The sequence below is a fragment of the Phoca vitulina genome, unplaced genomic scaffold, assembly GCF_004348235.1.
Source record: "Phoca vitulina isolate PV1807 unplaced genomic scaffold, GSC_HSeal_1.0 scaffold24, whole genome shotgun sequence".
Lineage (NCBI taxonomy): Eukaryota > Metazoa > Chordata > Mammalia > Carnivora > Phocidae > Phoca > Phoca vitulina.
The window spans coordinates 8,257,841-8,277,401 of record NW_022589727.1 but is presented as its reverse complement, the minus strand read 5'-3'; the positions used below and the strand labels follow the sequence as shown (position 1 = coordinate 8,277,401).

At 44.7% G+C, this 19,561-nt stretch overlaps 1 long non-coding RNA gene across 1 annotated transcript in view; it reads left to right on the top strand.

Annotated features, from left to right (window-relative positions):
• The window catches only part of LOC116642839, a 69,860-nt gene that overhangs the window by 49,455 nt on the left and 844 nt on the right, over nucleotides 1-19,561 (top strand). The gene's annotated exons all lie outside the window — the stretch shown is intronic.

Here is a 19,561-nt window from a genome sequence, read left to right as displayed (position 1 = left end):
TCCAGAGAGATGACTGTGTCAGGTGCCACCTGTGTCCCCGCCCAGCCTGGCTCTGCGGGGTCGGACATCTCTGGGCTTGGATTCCTGGGACTCCTGCCCCCCCTTTTCTTCCCTCTTCTCCCCCACCCTAAGCTAAACCAACTAAACTAACCAAGTAGCCCATCTAGACCTCAACCCTAAAGCATGAGCGTTCCTATGGAGATAGAGCTGTAGCCGCGGTGCCACAAGCCGCCACCCTCACCCAGGAACCACAGCTCCCCCCCTCAGCCCTGGACAGCTGGCAGGAGGAGAGAGTAGCCAGGCCCAGGGAGTAACCCGTGCCAGGGGGCAGTTCTCAGTGTTCCTGCCCAAGCAGATCCACCCTGTACAAGCCCCATGTGGACCTTGTCCCGGCCACGTGCGCTTCCTCAGTACCCCCAGAGAACCAGAGGAAGCATAGGAGATAATCACTGTGGTCTCTTCACAGTGTTGTGGGGTGGAGGGTGGGGTCTGAAGAGGGAGGTTTCATTGCAGGCTTCAACATGATATCTGGGGAAGATTATTTTCAACTTGTGGGGGAAAGGAAAATCCATTTCTAGAGTCCTCGATGACTAAACTATAAATGCTGAGTGAGCACTGCAGGCCAGGACAGGCAGGACCCTGCCCAGGCCTGCATCCTGGGTCAAGGAACCACAGTAGGGACCATTGTCCTCAGAATCAGAGGCCCCAGAGCCTGGATCCATAGGCCAGGCTATATTGGGCTGATCTCATGGTGGCTCCTGTATTATTCTGCTCAAGCTCCCATAACAGAGGACTATAGACTGGGGAGCTGAAGGACAGAAATTTATTTTCTCACAGTTCTGGAGGTTAGAAGTCCAAGATCAAGGACTGACAGGGCTAGTTTCTGGTGAGGACTTTCTTCCTGGCTTCCAGACAGCTCTCCTCACTATGTCTTCACACAGCTTTTCCTCCATGTGTATTCTCAGAGAGAGAGAGAACTCTCTGGTGTCTATTGATTGATTGACTGAGAGAGCACATGTGAGTGGGATAGGGTCAGAAGGAGAGGGAGAATCTCAAGCAGGCTCCAGGCTCAGTGCAGAGCCCCATGCAGGACTCGATCCCACGACACCAAGACCACAATCCGAGACAAAATCAAGAGTTGGATGCTCAACTGACAGAGCCACCCAGGCATCCCTCTGGTGCCTCTTCATATAAGGGCATTAACCCTATGGAATCAGAGCCCCACCCTTATGACCTCATGTACCCTTGCTCACCTCCTCACAGGCCCCATCTCCACATACAGTCACATGGGGGGACAGGAAGAAGGAACAGGCCATGATGCATCATATGTAGCCAACTAGCCTGCATATGAGAAGGCCAGGCATCCTCTCCCCACTTCCCTCCCCATGCGGTGGGGAGAGTACCATGAATGCTGTGCCCTGTGCGGTTGTGCAGCACTTGCAGGAGCTCATGTATGTGGAGCCTTGAGCAGTAGAGGGAGAAGCACTCAGGAGGCGGAGGCAGGAGGAGATTAATCTCACTTTTTCATGGTGCCCCAGGGAACAGTCCTAGCTGCCATCTCTCTCTGGCCTTATGCCTCCCCACTATCTGTTTCTAAACCTAGACTCTGAAAGAGCCACCATGTGTCTGTGGACGAAAATTAGGGACCTACTGCCCTTGCGGCTGTTGAATGCAGAGCAACCTAGAATGTGGCCTGCGGTGCAGGGCAGCTTGGTGGACCTAGCAGCTGCATGGACCAGCAAGAGAGCTGCCTGCCTCAGGAAAGAGGGTGTGTGTGTGTCTGTGTGCACGCACGTGCGTGCGTGTATGTGTGCGCATGCACATGTATGTTGGCAGTGAGGGTCGTTGCTCTGAGTCCTAGCAATTAGCTGTGACTCTGGGAGGCCGGAAACATGGCCCAAGCTGACAGTACAATTCAGCACCTTGGGTCCCACTGTTCCCAAAAGCCTGTAGTCCTGGCCTAGGACAAGGCCCCGAAGAGACTGGGGAGCCAAGTGGGGGAGACATGCATTATGGCAGATGTCTGAGCAGTGTGTCCCCAGAAACCAAGGCCCTTTGTAGAAGTGTGTATGTGAGTATGTGTGGGGGAGGGGTTAGTTAGTGTGTAACACTGATCCCCACTCTCTCCTGTCCCCTTGAGAAGAGAGAACCCAAGAAGAAGCTGAAGCAGAGACTTGTGATCCTCACATGGGGTGGGGAAGGCAACTAGGCCCTTCTGCAGCCAGCACTCCTAGCTGGGTAGCTGGGGAGGTAGATACCTGCTTCTACCCTTAGCAGAAAAGAGGCAAGAGGACTCAAGCTTTTAGAAAAGGTAACGATATTTTAAAAGAAGAGTAAAATTACTTAACTGGCAGCCACAAAGAGGTGTCAGGATTCTCCAATATGGTGTGGACAGCCAGCCCTAATCTGAGTTATATGATGTATGCTAGCCCCTCAGTTACCTGAGTTGGTCATGGAATATGCTAGCCTCAACAGGACACCTATGCAACAGGTTTCTAGAGTCTCCGAGGTATGCTAGGCCAGTAAAGCCCTAGAGATACAGCAAACCAGACAGAGTCCCATCCCATGGAGCTTGCACTTAAAGCGGGAGGAGACAGACAATGAGCCACTAACAGAGTAAATCAGTAAATTTCACTGTGTACCAGAAGTCAGATCGGTGCCACAGAAAAAGAAAAGCCAGAAAAATAAAAAGAAGAGAGGTGGGCAGTGATAGGGCGGGTGGAACAGGTTACAATTGTGGTCAGAGAAAGGCCTCCGGGGAAGGTGACATTTGAGAAAAGACGGAACAGGAGTGAGCCAAGTGGATATGTGGAGGAAGAGCCTTCCAATCAGAAAGAAGAGCCAGTACAAAGGCCCTGAGGCAAATAAGATAAGGGAGAGTTCATGGGTAAGGTTTACATGGGCCAATATGGAAGAGTGGAAAGAGAATGGTATCCACATAAATCAGGGCCCTCCTCCGTGTGAAGTTCAGAAAGTCCCCTCACCTGATTATCTGAGCCACAGGCCTTCCCAGGCCGTGAGGCCAGCACCTCATGAAGAAAGACTTTATCTCACTGAGCACATCCCACTCAGTCTCTGGACTTGATTCCAGATTGCTAATTTCAGTCATTACGACTCTGTTTCCCAGCAGCTCCTTGCCTCACCTTCCCCTGTGGTGGGTGAGCTTTTCTTATGTCTGCTTTACCTTTCACTCCCCTGATCATGGTTCACACTCCTCTAGGTACACTCTGCTTGGCTCCCTCCAACCCCACCCTCAGAAGGGTCTCCTGACTCAGTCCAGCTGCTGGAAGCTTTTACTTCAGAATCTAGAAAACACACTCCCACTCCCAGGTTTTCCTGGACCCAGAGTCGGGGTCAGGACCAGTTAGCCCTCACAGAGCATTAGATGAAATGATTCATTACATCTTTCCTGGATCCCAAGAGAAATCTTGAAAAATGTAATACATTCCTCACTGCCTTAGAACCCAAGGCAATGGACACCTTTTACCCTTCTTGCAAAATGCAATCACGATTACAATACTATAGAATCTTTTTTTTTTTTTTAAGATTTTATTTAATTTGAGAGAGAGAATGAGAGAGAGAGAGCACATGAGAGAGGGGAGGGTTAGAAGGAGAAGCAGACTCCTTGCTGAGCAGGGAGCCCGATGGGGGACTCGATCCTGGGACTCCAGGATCATGACCTGAGGCGAAGGCAGCAGAATCTTAACACATTTGGATAGGTCTTTGGGAACATTCATCGCGCTCTTCTTCAGAGACACAAAGGAGATGGAGACCCCAGGGAAGATACTGAAGTGTACCTGCTTGTAGAAGCATATGCTTTCAGCTTGTTTTTTCATTTGTGCTTTTGTTATTTGACTTGTTCTCACTAAAGTAAAATGGAGATCTCAGCTCTGCCCCTCCTGAGCAGCAACATCTAGAAAAATTCCTTTCTGACTGAGAGATGCTGTTTCTCTCAGCAAATTTCCTCCTCACAATAACTCTTGTTCAGCACTACCAAACCCTCTGAGGTACGCATCAGTCTACACCTTATCTTCTCATCCGGGCTTCCTGCCTGCACAGGCTCTCCCACTGATTAGACTGTACTCCCCCTGAGGGAAGGAGCAGAACACCGTAAACCTCTGTAGGTATTGTCTTGGCCACTGAGGAGCCGTAACATGGCAGGCCTTCAACAGACCTGCTGAAGTAGCTCTAAACCGCTTCTGAGGTTCCTGTCAGAACAGCCCAAATGTCTCATCACTTCTAGGGGCCTGAACTCTCAGGCTCGACAGAGAAATGTCTTCATGCCCCACAGCAAAGTTGTACAGAGTAAAGTTATTTATGTGGGATTTGTACCCACAGGTAGCTATGCTATAAAAGCAAACATCTGCAAAATCTCTAAGGCTTAAAAGGATAATGTTTTATTCCTTACTCATACTCCAAGTCCGCCATGGGCAGCTGGTGACTCTGCTTTGCTCTGTGTTGCTCACTGAAGAATTCAGGCTGACAGTCTCCCCAGTGGGGAGCATCGCTGTTGTTGTGATGGAGTGTATTAGTTTTCTATTGCTCCTATAACCAATTATCACAAACTTAAGTAGCTTAAAACAACACAAAGTTATTGACTTAGTTAGGGAAGTCCAAGTCCAAAATGCACTAAAATCAAGGTGTTGGCAGGGCTGCTTTTCTTCTGGAGGTCTAGGGGAGAATCTGTTTCCTTCCTTCTCCATCTTCTAGAGGCCACCTGCATTCCTTGGCTCATGGCCCTTTATCCATCTTCCATCAGAGCAAGCAGTGTAGCATTTTCAAATCTCTTTCTCTTTCTCTCTGTTACTTCTGCTACCATCTCTCACTCTGACTCTTCTGCCTACCTCTTATGAGGGTCCTTGTGATTACACTGGGCCTACCTAGAGAATCAAGGGTAATCTCTTTATGTCAAGACTCCCAGCATTATCACATTTGCAGTATGCTCTCTGTCCAGTGAAGTAACATATTCACGGGTTCCAGGGATTAAGATGTGCACATTTTCGGGGGCCATTATTCAGCTTACCACACAGAGTGACAGTGTCCAATCATACACAAGGATATTTGCCTTGAAGCATTCACACTTTACACATTTCTTTGGTCAACCAAGTCACATGGCCATACCTAACTTTTATGAGGCAGGAAGTACAATCTCTCATATATAGAGAATGAAGAGAATAAGAAGAAACACCTTCAGTTCTTCTTCAGGATTAGGAATGAAGAAGAATGCAAAAGGCCTTCAGGACCATGACAGCAACAAAAATAAATCTAGATGAACTAAGAACCATACATTTCTATTTGGTGAATGAGTTGTAGATACAGGGAAGCCTGACTAACTGAATTTTAGGTGGAGATGAGCCCCTCATCATTAAGCCAACCTAGCCTGGGTGCAGGTAGGTAGAAGAACAGGCCTGCTATAGAAGAAGACACTGTGGCTGGGAGGCAGCCAAGCTTTAAATGACAGTTAGGTTATGATTAAACAAGAGAAAACAAATATAAACCCACAAACCCAAGAAGCTGAGCAAGTCAAAGGCAAAGTAAATACAAAGAAAAACACACTCAGGCACTTTGTAGTCAAAGTGCTGCAATAAAGTTAAAGAAAAATGTTAAAAGAAGCAAAAGGAAAAAGACACATTATATACATACAAAATTAAAGCTGACATCTCATCAGAAACAGTGAAGGCCAGAAGACAATGGAACAAAACCTTTTAAGTCCTATAAGAAAAACACCTGCAACTTAGGGTCAGTAAACTATAACTACCAAAAATAGCTTTTAAAAATTAAGGCAAAATAAGGCATTTTTAGATAAACAAAGGCTGAGAATCATCTTTATCAAATTCACACTACAAGAAATGTAGGTTGATAGAAAATGATATCATTAAGTCAGTGAGAGAAAACACAAATTTCAAACATCAGTATTAAGAGGGGGTTTCACTAGCAGTCATGCAGACATAAAAGATTAATAAAGGTTAATAGTTTTTGAATAATTTTATGCTAAAAAGTACTAACAAGTTAGATAAAATAAATTCCTTGAAAAACAATATTTATCAAAACTGACACAGGAAGAAATAGAAAATCTGAAGATCTCCATGTTGATTTTTAAAATTGAGTGTGCACCTAAAACCCTTTTGTGATTGAAACCTTTTCCAGTCACAGATGGTTTCACTGGTAAATTCTATCAAACTTGCAAGGAAGCAATTATACCAACTGTACACAGACTGTTTCAGAGAATAGAGGAGGAAACCATTTCCCAATTTTTAAATTTTTTGGCCAGCCCAACCCTAATACCAAAAGCATACAAAGACATTACCAGAAGAGAAAACCACAGACCAATATCTCTCATGAACACAGACATAAACATCCTTAACAAAATATTAGCAAATTTAGCCCAGCATTCTTTTTAAAAAGGATAATACAACATGACCAAAAACAGGGAAATTTCCCCAGGAATGTAAGGTTGTTTAAGTTTTTTAATAGCAATCAATATAATTCATCACATTGTCAGAATAAAAGAAAAATCATATGAGCATCTCAATAGATACAGGAAAAGCATTTTACAAAATTCAATGGTTCTTCAGGATAAAAACTCTCAGCACACGAGGAGTAACAAAGAAACTTCCTTAAAAAAAAAAAAAAAAACTTCCTCAACCTGATAGAGCGAACTTCAAAAAACCTACAACTAACAGCATACATAATGATGAAATATTGAAAGTTTCACCTTAAAATGAAGAGCAAGGTAAGGCTGCCTACTCTCACCACTTCTATTCAACATTGTACTGGACATCACTATTCACTGGGACAATAGGGCAAAAAAAATAGGCATAAAGATTGGGAAGAAAGAATTAAAATTGTCTAGAACTAGTCTTGCATTCAGCAAGGTCCCAGAATACAAAATCAATATTCAAATGTAAATTGTATTTCTATGCACTTGTAGCAAACAAGTAAAAATTAAATTTAAAAATACCATTTCACAAAAAGGGCCAGAGGGAACACTTTGGGGTATTGAAATCTTGTTTATGATGGTGGTAATGCACAGTCTGAAAATAGAGAAAGCAATTCTATTAGAAAAGCACGAAAGGAATAACATACATAGGAATAAGGAGGCAAAAGACTTGTGTATCCTGAAAACTACAAAACATTGCTGAAAGAAATTAAAGTAGACCTAAGTAGAAAGACATCCCATTTTCATGTATTGGAAGACTTAATATTGCTATGCTGACAGTAGTACCCAAAGGCAATATGTAGAGTCAATGCAATCCCTATCCAAATCCCAATGGCATTTTTTTTTTTTTTTTACAGAAATAGAAAAGCCTAAAATTTAAATGGAATCTTAAGAGATTCCAATTGCCAAAATAAATTTGAAAAGAACAAAATTGAAGGGGCGCCTGGATGGCTCAGTCGTTAAGCGTCTGCCTTCAGCTCAGGTCATGGTCCCATGGTCCTGGGATCAAGCCCCACATCGGGCTCCCTGCTCCACGGGAAGCCTGCTTCTCCCTCTCCCACTCCCCCTGCTTGTGTTCCCTCTCTCGCTGTGTCTCTCTCTGTCAAATAAATAAAATCTTAAAAAAAAAAAAAAGTTAAGTTCTCCCGATTAAAAAAAAAAAAGAACAAAATTGAAGGACTCACACTTCTTGATTTCAAATGAACAGACATTTCTCCAACAAAGATATACAAATGGCCCAAAAAGCACATAAAAAGATGCTCAACATCATTAGTCACCAGAGAAATGAAAATCAAAATCATAATAAGATATGCCTTCATACTCACTAAGATAGCTATAATAATTATAAAAAACAGCAATAGAAAATAAACTCTGTTGGAGGGGATATGGAAAAATTGGAATTGTCATGCATTGCTGGTGGGAATATAAATTGGGTAGCCACCGTGGGAAAGAGTTTGATGGTTCCTGAAAAAGTTAAACATAGAATTACCAAACGATTCAGCAATTCTACTACTAGGTATATACCAAATAGAATTGGGAAAAAGTATTCAAGCAAAAACTTGTACATGAGTGTTCATAGAAGCACTATTCATGATAGCGTAAAGGTGAAACAACCCAAATGTCCATCAACTGATGGAGAGATAAACAAAATGTGGTTTATCCATACATATGATGGAATATTATTCAGCCATAAAAAGGACTGAAGTACCGACACCTGCTACAACATGGATGAACCTTAAAAACATGATGCAAAGTGAAAGAAGCCAGATGCAAAAGGTCACATATTACATGATTCCATTGATAGAAAATGTCCAGAATCGGTAAATCCATAGATACAGAAAGCAGGTTTGTTGTTGCCAGGGACTGGGGAGAAGAAGAAATAGATACTGCTGATGGATGCGGTTTTGGGTGGGGCATTATGGAAATGTTCTAAAATTAGATAGAGGTGATGGTTGCACACCATTGTGAGTATACTAGAAACCACTGAACTGTATGTACACCTTTAAAAGGTTTTTATTGTATGTAAATTATATCTCAATTTTTAAAATTCTATGTGAAATAGAACTGCACACCAAAAAAGTGAATACTACCTCTGTCCACCTATTAGAATGGCCAAAATCCAGAACACTGACAATACCAAATGCGGAAAAGGATGAGGAGCTAAAGGAACTATCATTCATTGCTGGTGTGAATGCAAAATGGTACAGTTACTTTGGAAGACAGTTTGACATTTCATACAAAACTAAACCTGCTACGTGATCCAGCAGTCATGCTCTCTGGTATTTACCCAAAGCAGCTGAAAACTTATGTCCACACAAAAACCTTCACAGGCATGTTTATAGTGGCTTTGTTCACAATTGCCAAAACTTGGAAGCAACCAAGATGACCTTCAGTAGGTGAACAGATAAATAAACTGTGCTGTATCTAGCCAATGCAGTATTATTTATTACTAGAAAGAAATGAGCAGGGGAAAAAAGAGTGATCAAGCCATGGAAAGAAATGGAGGAAACTTAAATGCATATTACTAAGTGAAAGAAGCCAATCTGAAAAGGCTGTGTATAATTCCAGCTATATGACATTCTAGAAAATGCAAAACTCTGGAGACAGTAAAAAGACCAGTGGTTGCCAGGGGTCGGGGGGGAGAGAAGAGATGAATAAACAGAGCACAGAGGATTTTTATGGCACTGAAAATACCCTGTACAATACCACCGTGATGGACACATGTCATTATACATTTACACAAGCCCTAACGTCATACTCAAAGTAATTAGTTCAAGATGGATAACAAATCTAAATAGAAAAGGGAAACTAATGGTTCTAAAAGAGAGCATAGGAAAATACCTTCATGACCTTGAGGTCGGCAAATATTTCTTAGAATACAAAAAACACTAACTGCACAAGAAAAATAGTGATCAAAAAAAGGGCATCAAAATTAAAACTCAGCTCATCAGAAGATAGCATTCAGAGAATGAAAAAAATGCAGAGCCCGGATGACCCACTACAGCCGCAGGTTCCAGCAACCTTTACCGGCATCTCAATCTCCTCTTCCAAAGGCTTGAACCATGTAAAAGACCGTGTCAACTCCTACCCATCTTTTCTCACTTAGAGTGACAGATTGACAGTTTGTAAAGCAAATGTCTGGCCCCGACCAGTTCAAGAGCTTTCCTGTCTAACATTAGTTTCAGGAGTACAACATAGTGATCCAGTATCTCTCTACAACACGCCGTGCTCACAAGTGTAGCTACCACCTGTCACCATACAACACTATTAACAATTCCATTAACTACATTCCCTATGCTGTACCTTTAACCCCATGACTTATGCATTCCATAACTGGAAGCCTGTATCCCCCACTCCCCTTCACCCATTTTGCCCATCCCCCCACCACCCTCCCCTCTGGCAACCATCAGTTTGTTCTCTGTATTTATGGGTCTGTTTCTGCTGTTTGTTTTGTTTTTTTAGATTCCACATATAAGTGAAACCATATGGTATTTGTCTCTCTCTGACTTATTTCACTTAACATCATACTCTAGGTTCATCCATATTGTCGCAAAGGATAAAATCTCATCCTTATTCATGATTGAGTAATACAGTCCATTGTGTATATATACACATCTTCTTTATCCATTCATCTATAGGTGGACACTTGGGTTGCTTCCATATCTTGGCTATTATAAATAATGTTGCAATAAACGTAAGAGTGCAAATATTTTTTTCATATTAGTGTTTTTGTTTTTGTTTTCTTTAGGTAAGTACCCAGTAGTGGAATTACTAGATCATATGATATTTCTATTTTTCATTTTTTGAGGAACCTCCATACTGTTTTCCGCTGTGGCTGCACCAATTTACATTCCCACTGACAGTATATGAAGGTTCCTTTTTCTCCACATACTCACCCACACTTGTTACCTTTCTTGTCTTTTTGATTCTAGCCATTCTCAACCTTTTTAATATTCAATTGGTAGTCAAGTTCCAGGTGCAGAAGGCCTTAAGAACCACATTTTGAATATCATAATGAAATTGACAGTTCTGAAACTGCCTGCATCACACCTCAGCTTGCTCAAGAAGCATCTTCTGTAAATTGTATACCATGAATACTACGGCACCTCACAAAATTCTTTTACATGAAATTTCACATAAGCTGCACAACATGCAGGATTATTACCTTCATTTTCATTTCACATTAAGATTTCTGAGCATTCTTGTAACCTACCCTCCTAAGTGAAGGCCTGGAGCTTAAACCCAGATCCTTGGCCTCCAAATCCAGCACTTCCCACCTCATTGTCAGGCCTGGCTGTGAAATGATGGTGAAAATATTATCAGTCACTAATTCTGCTTTGTCAGCAAGGGGACGAATCCATTTGCAAACAGCATTTAGCAGAATTTACAGAACAGTGGGGAAAACAGTCGGACACTTTGCCCATCCCAACATGACCATGCGCGGAGTGAGCAGCTGCCAACACTGGGCCGCCACAGGCTCTAAGAAACCTCGGCTGTTGTTTTATGGAAGTAAGCAGCACCTGGACCCCCAGACAGGAGCAGACCAGCCAGGTTTGCTTCAACGGGGGATCACTGGTCACCAGCAGAGGAGAAGTGAGCAAACCGCCTAAAGAGAGAATCTCATCAGGCCATCCCTCTGGGTGTGGGCCTTTAAGATGTGGACGACAGTCCGTTGCTCTGCAGCTTTTTGATTGGCTGATTGTTTCATTTTGAAATGCCGAAGCCATTGCTAACTAAATGAGACAAACTGTGAGGAGCGTTTGACAAGGGATTGGGCATCCAGAGGACTCGTTAGAAGTCCTGCTGACAGCCCCCTGGTTTCTGCCCTGACTCCTACACAGGTGAAGGATGTGCGCGAGACAGGGAAGAACAGGAAGCCAGGAAGAAGCTGGTAAGGGGTAAAGCGTAGGGGGACAGGACTGAGGTGGGAAGAAGCCCAAGAGGCAAGCGAGCTGGAACCACTGCTGGCAAAACAAAACAGTGAGATGTTAGCCTTGCCGCGATGGGGCAGGTATGCGTGCCGGGGCACAGGGCATATTTCAGGGTATCAAAGGCATTGGCCAGCCCGTTATTTTCCTTTCAACCGAAAGTCTTCCATAACTTGATTCCATGATGCTAGAATGATGTGTCACGTGCCAAATAGGTACATCAAGGCACTACTGTTTGAGATATTCCTACTAACAAGAAAAGCTTCTCCCCACTTGCCCTTGATAATCTCTCTCCCCTTCTCAAATCCTACCATCCCCATTAAACAACAGCACAGGAAACTCATGGTGGATACAACCAGAGTAACATATATTTACAGCCTCACAAATTACTCCAGGAGACAATGGGCCAGACTTTGCATATGCACAATAAGATGAGGAATCTGTTTATCTGAGTTTTGTCACATCTAGCTGTTACTGGAGATTACTGCTTCATTATCACAGTTCCTACAAGGTAGAATGTGGTAGAGCCGGTGAGCATTCTGAGTCATTTCCAAAAATGCTCTTAATGGAAGTTCTGCAAATAATAGTATTTCTTAAGGGAGAAACAATTTTGACAACAATTTCCTTTTTTCAAGTGGCACCAAGTAACAGATTACTTTTTGAATTAGAAACAAATCGAACCAGAATTTTTTTTTTTTTTTCTTAGATTTAATTCTTTATTTGAGAAAGAGAGAGAGAGCGTGGGAGGGAGGGGCAGAGGGAGAGAGAGTCTTTTAAGCAGACTCAGAGCTGAGTGCAGAGCCCATCTCAGGGCATGATCTCACAACCCTGAGATCACGACCTGAGCCAAGAGTGGGACGCTTAACTGACTGTGCCACCCAGGCGCCCCCAAACCAGAATTTTTAAAGTGAATGGACTGTGGAATGTATAATAGATATTTAAAAAACAGTAAAGGAGGCTAAAGTGGATAAGTTTCACTTAGTAAGTAGCTGATACTCTATTATGCCTGTGGTTTGAAAGGCAGCATTTAGGATCCATGATAAAATTTTCTTCGATGACATGTGATCCAGCAGTTGCTGTCCCATTGGGGGTTTTAGGATGACTTTTTTTTTAAAGATTTATTTATCAGGGGCCTGGGTGGCTCAGTCGGTTAATAGTCTGCCTTTGGCTCAGGTCATGATCCCAGGGTCCTGGGATCGAGCCCCACATTGGGCTCCTTGTTCAGGGAGTCTGCTTCTCCCTCTGCCCCTCACCCCGCTTGTGTTCTCTCTCTCTCACTTTCTCTCACTCTCTCTCTCAAATAAAATAAAATTTAAAAAAAGATTTATTTATGTAAGAGAGAGTGAGAGAGCAGGGGAGGGGCAGAGGGAAAGACACAGACTCCCTGCTGAGCATGGAGCCCCACATAGGGCTCCCTCTCACAACCCAGAGATCATGACCTGAGCCAAAATCAAGTTGGACACTCAACTGACTGAGCCACGCAGGTGCCTCTAGGATGACATTTTTAAAAAGCTTTTATTTTTTAAATAAACTTTTAATTCTAGAACAGTTTTAGATTTACAGGAAAGTTGCAAAGATAAAGAATTGCCACATAACCCCACAAGAACGCAGTTTCCTTGATTATTAACTTCTTATATTAGTACAGCATATTTCCTAGAATTAATGAAGCAATACTGATACATTATTATTAACTAAAGCTCATACCTTCTTCACATTTCCTTAGTTTCTGTTTAATGTCCCTTTTCTGTTCTGGGATCCCATTTAGGATGCCATATTACATGTAGTCATCATGTTTCCTTAGGCTCCTCTTGGCTGTGATGGTTCCATAGGCTTTCCTTGTTTTTGATGACCCGGACAATTTTGAGGAGTGCTGGTGAGTTCTTTTGTAGAATATCACTCAATTGGGATTTGTCTGAGGTTTTTCTCATAACTGGACTGAGCTTATTGGACTTTGGAGGGAAGAGCACAGAGGTGAAGTGCTATTCTCATTATGTCTCATCAAGAGTGGGTGCTGCTATCAACATGACTTACCACCGTGGCCGTTAATAGGGTGATGTTTTACCTCACCGAGGAAGCAGGGAGCTCCCTGAAGGCTAGGCCAGAACCCTAGCCCCCAGGTGTGTGTAGGAGAGGTTGTAGGGAGAGGGGCCTGAACTCCAAACTCCACGACAGATTTAAAAAGTGGAGAAACCTGATGAGGCAGGTGCCTATGCCTCCCAAGAGGCCCCACTGATCTACTCTGCCGAGTGACAAGATTGCTTCCAAGGTGGGAGAAGGTGTCCTGTGCCCTAGTACCACCTGGATGCCCAGGAAGGGTTTTGACTGCAAGGAAGCCCAGTGACTGGGGGGGTGGGGGTGTTGTGGGATGGGGCAGGGGTGGGGGTGAGGGGTGGTTCAGGTGGGAGTAATTTATGAATGTGGATATTTACTTAGCAGGCAGAGGCTATGTTTAAAATGCAAGCCCATTTAAAGGAATATTCTGGGTCAATCAAGGCACAAGCATGACACAGATATGGCACAAACCAGTCTGGTAGGAGAAGCATGTCTGAGGTTTGAGTCCATGGGCTGGAAGCCACAGAGCGTGGGGCACCCAGGCTACCCTGAAAAGGGTTCCACACAGCTCATGGAAGGCAGGGCTCTGGAAGGCAGGAGGCCGCCAGGCCTGTAACGAAGCTGTCTGTAGAGCGCACTGGCCGTCAGCCCTGCTTCCTTCCCGATCTCCGCTGTGCTGTGGTGGCGCAGGGTTAGCATTTCCCCTCATCTCTCCTTGCTCACGCGCAAGGACTCTGCCTGGCACGCAGGCCAGAATTCTCTCGGGCCATGGCTTTCCACATATGTTCCTGCATGGAAAGTCCCCAGGCTGCCCCAGGATGTCCTCTGCAGGGTCCCATCCTGTCCTGCCGATCGCAGCTGCAGGCGACCTGCGCCACATCCCTCCTGCCTGAGTCACCGCCCAGGCCACATGCTGCCTTCCCTCCAGCGGGGCCTAGGGACCAGCCGCTGTCCCATTCCATCCTGCGGCGGGTCCCTTTCTTCTTCAAAACTGCTACATGTTGATTTTTACTGCCTACATGAAACGGCGATTTATTATCCAAGGAAAATTTTCCATACTTAAGTTATCCCCTTTCCTTTCCTACTTCCTGCTTAAGATCTAGCCTATCCCATCCCTGCTGGGCCCCACTCCTAATTACAACATTATTTGTGTACTTCTTTTTCCCTAGTTTTCCTTGACAGTTACAACACCATTTTGGTCAAAAGGCTAGCCTGTCCTTTGAGGGTGGGGGTTGGCGGATCCATGTACTCCCCAACCACCAGTCAGCACACTTCTGATCTTCTCCTTCTTGCGTATCAATGTCTTCTGTCCTTGACCACCTTACTACCCCTCCTGTGGCAGGAGGCTTCCATTCCCCATATGAATGGATGGATGAATGAAAAATGAACAAGCACGATGATGCCAAATGTCTAAACCAAGTGATTTTTAATTTGTTGAATTGACCAGAAATTTTGAGACCAGATGGATCTTATTTATCTTAAATAATTGGCAGGCCCCTGGAATTGTATCATATGGCATTTCAAGTTTAAAATACTTATAATACATAATTTGAGGCTACATTTTATGCCAATTACTAGATTCTGGAGAAGGAAAAACATGCCAATGGTTTTAGAAAATTTATGGGAGGAAAACTTAAAATTAAAAACATTCTCAAAAATAAAAAAAATTAAAGCATTGCATGTACTATAAAAAAATTTCTTCGTGGCCATTGACATTTTACCCAGATATGATGGTAATACTGCCTTGAGTCTCCACCGCATAACTTAGGTCAGGGGTTATTTATTCACTCTTAAGAACTATTCTATAAATATGGAATGCCCATTATGTATCAGGCAAGGGTACTAGTAATTTCTAGTCATTTTCCCCTGTGAAAAGGAAATAGTCCCTGGTTTACTCACTTTTATTGGCTCTACCATGGGCCAGACCCTGCTCAGTGTCAGGCTCGCTGACCTCAAGGATCTCAGCCTGGTGACTGTGCCAGGCAACAAACATGGAGCCTGTGCACTGTGGACTTGGAATTCTGGGGCAGGGAAGACACAGGGAAGCTTTCTGGAGGAGGTGACTGCTAAGCTAAGTGCTGAGGGATAAGGGACCTCTCCAAGTGATAGTGGGCAGGGAATGAGCTTGCCACATTGTGGGAAATGAACGTTGCTTTGAACACAACTTATATGAAAGAAGACATGAGGCCAAAATGTAACTGGGAATGAAGAAGCACTCCTCTATACCCAGGATGTGGCCTGGGGACGGTGGAGGCAGATGTGAGGCCTCAGGCCCTTCATTAGGATCTGCTCTCCAGGAAGTGGTGAGGCTTGGTGAATGGGGATTCCGGAGAAGTGAGGCACATCCTCCCAGACACCTTTCTCCTTCCCAGCCACCTCCTGACCAGCTTGGACCATGACTCCTATGTAGCCTTTGGGCACACTGCCCAACATCCCTGGGCCTCAGTTTCCTTCCTGGTTAAAGTGGGAGCATTGAAGCTGCCCTATTGGAAGCTGTTTCTTTGGGTTCTTCTCCCAGCTCTTGTAAAGTGCAAATACTGCTGGGCAAAACACATAAATGAGTTCATGCTGGCCTCAGCATCATGCCCATGGTAGCAAGAGAGTGTTTGCCTGTGGTGGTGGGGGGTGCGTGGACAGAATGGGCACCTCCTTACAGAAAGGATGGTCCAGGGCCCCTGAGGAGAAGGTGAGATGCACTTCTGAGCTCTTCTTCTGGTCCTGCCAGTCCACATTTACTCTGATGTAAAAGACAAAACAAAAACTATAGTTTTTGGAATGATGATGGGTCATAGAATCTTCAGAAATGGAAGGCATCTTACCACTCATTGCTCCCACCCTCCCTCCTCTAATTTAATCAAGACAATTTTTGTTCCTTTCCTTTAGAGTGATTCATAAGGGAACGAAATAATAGTTTAAATAAAAATCACACCTGGCAGGGCGCCTGGGTGGCTCAGTCGTTAAGCGTCTGCCTTCGGCTCGGGTCATGATCCCAGGGTCCTGGGATTGAGCCCTGCATCGGGCTCCCTGCTCAGCGGGAAGCCTGCTTCTCCCTCTCCCACTCCCCCTGCTTGTGTTCCCTCTCTCCTCGTCTCTCTCTCTGTCAAATAAATAAATAAAATCTTTAAAAAAAAAAAAAATCACACCTGGCAAAGCCATTGAGCGTTTTTAGTCTGGCTGTTGGTTTTCACTCAAATGTTTATGAAGCATATAAGATGGGCAAGCCTCACTGCTAGGTATGACAATACCAAGAAAAGGTAGTCTAAATTAAATGTGTCCACCCTTCAGGGAAAGTGTATTGGTCAGGGTTCTCTAGAGAAAGAGCTAGTAGAATGTGCATATATATGAAGAGAAAGAGATTTATTTTAAGGAATTGGCTCACAGGAACATGGGGCTGGCAAGTCTGAAATTTTAATGGCAGACCAGCAGGCAAGAGATCCAGGGTAGGGTTGCTATTGAGTCCAAAGGCAGCCTGGAGGCAGAATTCCCTCCTCTTGGGTGGTCCTCAGTCTTTTTCTCTTAAGGCCTTCAACTGATTAGATGAGACCCACCCACATTATGAAGACTAATGATTTATTCAAAGTCTACTGGTTTAAATATTAATGTCATCTAAAAAAGCAAATCTAGACTGGTGTTTGACTCAATACTGGGCACCATGGCCTGGCCAAGTTGCACATAAAGTTAACCACCCCAGGACATTTAATTCCAGGGGCATGTGCACTTACATGGTGTCCTCATGTTCCAGCCGGGCAGAGTGCCTGTGCTCCTTCTTACCGTCGTCAGGTAGCACCACGCCAACCGTCTTCTGCCAGAGGCAGCAGGGGCCGGAAGGAAGCCTGAGTGTGGGTGCAGGGGGCCTGCCTCCCAGCAGCGGTGTGGTTTCACGCCTTGAGCTTCAGCTCCCTCGGGTGTACAGTGGACACACTGCTATCCCGGCGTCGCAGGATCGCCGTGAGCATCACGTGAGGACAACAGCGGGGTGTGCTGTGTATTCCCTGAGGTGTAGCATTGCGCTGTCGGGGAGTGTTAGCGGCCCTGCCACGTGGCAGGACAGAGGGTCTCGTGTCTTGGTGGGCAGGGCGGGCGGTGAGGGGCTTTCCTTATGGACCCAGGAAGCCTGGGAGGGAGGGTCCCACCTCAAGGACAAGCCTGCATTCCATGGGAAGGTGAATACTCCCAACCCAGAGCACCTAAATTGACTTTTTTACTCTTTTTAAAAAGACTATGTGCTCTCTCTCCCCCCAAATTCCAGAATTTCAGAGTAAAAAGTGTAAGTTCCCCTTCTTCATAACTCCTACCCCAAATCTACTCCCTTCTCCAAAGAAGACTATTCACTTCTTGGCATGAATCCTTTCACATCCTTTATTATTGATGTTTTTGTTACTACAAAAATAGGGTTCACCTATGATTTTGTGATTTTTTTCATGCACTTAGCAATATGCCATTCATGGTTTTCATGTCTAACTCTGACTTTTCATATATCATGTTTCTTTTTCTCCCATCCAAGTACTAACCAGGCCAGACCCTGCTTGGCTTCCAAGATCAGATGAGATCAGGCGCATTCAGGGTGATACAGCCATGGACTTTTTTTTCTATTAAATTAGAGAAAACAGATAAAGAAGGAAAATAAATAAATAAGAAGCTCCTTATAATTAAAGATGAACCTTGCCAGAGGCCTAGGAAATCAGAAAGCTTCTGAGAGAGAGAAATCTGAAAGCTTCCTCTGAGGAGGGCCCTGGTCCAGGCAGTGCGACTACGAGGGCTTGCCTTCGCTGTCCCAGAACCAGCGTGCGCCCGGCACTCCTGTGCACACGCTCCATTCCTTGCCCCTCTCTCCCTCTGTTCCCATAGCCATGTTTGCCTCTGAGCAAAGCCGAAGGCCCCTGCCACTCCACAAGCAGGGACAGTAGCGTCGAATTTGTGGGAAAATGGTAATGAGTGGCACAAATACTTAGGTTATTGTATCTTTGCAAAACCTTCCAGACAGGCAAGCAAGGAGTTTGGGGGGAAGAGAGCTAATGTGTACTTTTGGGACACCTCGTTTTCAAGGTCTGATATTGTCTCTAAAGGGACTTTTTCTTTGAAAAGACCAGAAACTCTGCCATCTTTATCTCTAGTTAGCAGCTTCCTCCCCAGTTGTTATGAAGGGAGATATCAGTCACCAAGGCCTTGGTTAGATCTCTGAAAAAAGCCCTTGCTGTGTTCCCTATCACAAAGCCGCAGGCCATGCCCTTCTGCATTCATGCTGGAAAGATCCAAGGCTCTGAGTCCCCCGGGCTGGTGGAGGTGACTCATCTCTCTGACCCTGAGTGGAAGAGAGTGGTGTGTTTGGTGCACACGGTGCGCCTGTCAGCAGTCAGCATCCTGTTGGCCAGGAAAGTGCAACCTCTTCCCAGGAAAGCCTTTGTCTGCTGCAGAGACAGAAGCCCCAGTGCACAGAGCCACTGAGTCATAGAAGAAAACCTGGCTGAATCCTGGGCTTCTGTGTTTGCAGTGGGGGGAAAGCTGCCCCATTTTCACACCCAGCCCTGCCACCAAAACAAGTAGACAACTTGCCCCTTTTCTGTTTTTAAGGATTCGATGGCCCGTTATTACAGGGAAACAAACAATGGTAGCATACGTGATGAATACCAAGGAAGGCATAAAGCAGCAGTGATTTTTTTTTTTTAAAGATTTTATTTATTTGTCAGAGAGAGAGAGAGAGAGAACACAAGCAGGGGGAGCGGCAGGCAGAGGGAGAAGCAGGCTCCCCGCCGAGCAAGGAGCCCGATGTGGGGCTCGATCCCAGGACCCTGGGATCATGACCTGAGCTGAAGGCAGACGCTTAACCGACTGAGCCACCCAGGTGTCCCAAACAACAACGATTTTGAAGAGGCCCAGTGGGTTGTTTCTGTTGGCCCCTCCTCTCCCTGTTACTCCGATGAAGTTCATTTATCAAAGTCCTCTCCTGTCCACCCCCATGACTCCTCTCTTCCCCTGGCCTAAGTCACAGATGGCTTATTTATTTAGCTAGTTATTTACTCCTTCCCTTATGCCATTAAAAAAAAAAAAATGAACCGGCTTATAAAAATACACAGAAGATGGAATAGATGACCAAGATAAGCCATGAAGAAGACAAGGAAAATAGTTGATAGAGCCAGCAGTA